Here is a 2,587-nt window from a genome sequence, read left to right as displayed (position 1 = left end):
TATTTGACTGGTTTAGATGCACTCATTCCATATCAGAATTCTTATTTAAGGTTTATGTCAACAAGAAATGGATAGTAAAAAGTAACCAAAAAAACAAGGAATTTGGAGAGATTGACCAAACTCAGTCATGCTGGAAGAAACCACCAAAATATGGAGAGTAGAAATCGCACTATGACCACTAAGAGTAGACAGCTAGCATTTTCATGATGAGCAAAACCTGCAGTTTGCTATGTAATCATGCCCTAGACCCCAACACAGTTTGTTGCGTGTGGAACTATTGAGGCCTTGATGTCCTGCAGGGACAAGCACTAAATGCCTTCTTTTTTACTTAGGCTGGCCATACACTATACAATTTTCTTGTTCAACTTTCCTTTAGATTTACCAAAACCATGTAATATAGGGTCAAACCTAAACACTTTCAATTTGTATGCAGTCAGGCAGGCCCTTGCACTACATAGTTTAAGGTAAATCTAAAGGAAATTGAATAAGAAAATTGTATAGTGTATGGCCAGCCTTAAGGCCCGTACACACGTACCGATCGTCGGCATACAAACGTCGGTGGACGAAGGATCTGCCGATTGTACGCGTGTTAGTATGGTGCCTCCGACAGATGTCTGCGCACAATCCGCGGACAAAAGTCTTTCTTGCAAACATGAAAATTTTTGTATGCCGACACCAGAACGGACGATTGTTCGCCTGTCAGTACACAATTCGGCCGACAGACCGCAGATTTGCAAGACTGGGCATGCTCAGAAAATAGAAAACACAGGGAAAGTTAACCATTACATGACATCACTTCTGCAGTCGGCGGACAAAATTCTTGTGCTGTCCTTGTGCTGTCTTTGCACTTTTCAGCAGACACCGACATCCCGGGGAGAAAAGAGGAACATTTGTATGCCGACCATCGGTACGTGTGTACGGGGCTTTACTCTTAAAGAATAAGTTCACCTTTGGGAACATGTTACACATTCCACCTATTTTTAGGCTGGAACATGTAACATGTTCCCAATGCTGCAGCTTCTGCCCGAACCCTCACACTCCCTGTGACTTCTCCCTGTACTAGCTGTCACTTTTTGATATCAGGCGACCATGCAGGGCTCCACCCACATCTCCATGTCATTCATTCACACAGCCTTGCGGCTTGTAATTCTAAATGAACTACCACAGCCCTGTGGAGTGCCGTGGTAGTTCAATTTATACTTTCGGTCAGTGTATCTGCTTGCCAGTATGGGCACATAGATACACAGAAAGATCTGCAGGAGACCTGCATGGCACCAACAATCTGCTAATCGTTGGTGCAATGCTTTACAGGCTCCCCAAAAGAATAAATAAATACATTTTTAAACCTGCAAAAAAATGTGCATTTAATATTTTTTTTAAAAGTGAGCTTATCCTTTAAGGATTAGACATAAGGGCTCATTTTGACAGGCATTCCTTTAAATGCTGTGTTTGCTTTTCAAATGCAAATAAAATGAGTTTGGGTGGCAAGAAAAGTGTTTAACAAGAAAAAGCTGCATTTGACCTGCCTGGTCTTCTGTTTAAAAGAAACCTCAACTGGACAAATGCAGTGCAATACAAGGCAAAGCAGGTCAAACGTAGCCTCTGAACTAAGCATCCATGTAAATGATCTACAACTCCGTACATTGCTCTTAAAAATCTTAAATTTATTAATTCTGCACAGAACACACTCTTAGTACAGAAGTTAACATGTTTCAGCCTGGTCGGCCAGGCTGAAACGCGTTAACTGCTATATTAAGATTATGTGCTTTGTGCAGAATTAATAAATGGAAGGTTTTTAAGAGCAATGTACAGATTTGCATATCGTTTACTTGGATGCTTATGCCTACAGCAGTGTGACTGTGGATCACGCACCCGTCTACTCAGAGGGATTCCTGTGAGCATTTGAGTTGTAGCACTCTGTTTCACTGGCAGCCTATAAACTGTCTTCTGTATTGATCAAATAAAGTCAATGGGATTTTGCTGACCTGCGTGTAACACATAATAAATACAGGAAAACAACGAAATGCCACCATGTGCCCTTATCCTTGTACGCTTATGTTATGACCTGTTTATTATGAGTGCTTTGGCCCCTTCCAAAAGTCAAGAAGCTAATGTAAGCCAATAGCAAAAAACCAACAATATCTTTTTCTGTTTCTTAGTGACCCTTTCGTGTTTGATGGGTTAAAACCACAGTCCATCACAAATTGGCTTTCATTTTTCACATCACTGGCTTGTACACAGCTGACATTTAACATTCAGTTTTTTAATTGCCAAGGGGAAATGAACCTTTAAATAAGCTTTTTTTTTTTAAGGGAGGGGATGGAGGAGAGCATTACAGTTCCTAGTGAAGCACTGCCTGTGACAGATGTGATAATGTTTGAAGTATGGCCATCCCTGTATGCGAAGCTGGGGCTCCCGGAGGAAAAGGAATGAAGTGGGATAGAACTAGAATAGGTTGGAAATACAAAACTTGCCCGGAGTAAATAATGACCTCCCAGGTCCATTTAAATTCACGTGACACTCCCATAGAGTTAAGAACAGGTTAATAACCTTTTTTTTTTTCTTTCTTCGCCTTCATTGCAATATA

Source organism: Pelophylax lessonae (assembly GCF_965119305.1).
Source record: "Pelophylax lessonae genome assembly, chromosome: 2".
Classification (NCBI taxonomy): Eukaryota; Metazoa; Chordata; class Amphibia; order Anura; family Ranidae; genus Pelophylax; species Pelophylax lessonae.
This window is presented reverse-complemented; position numbering follows the sequence as displayed.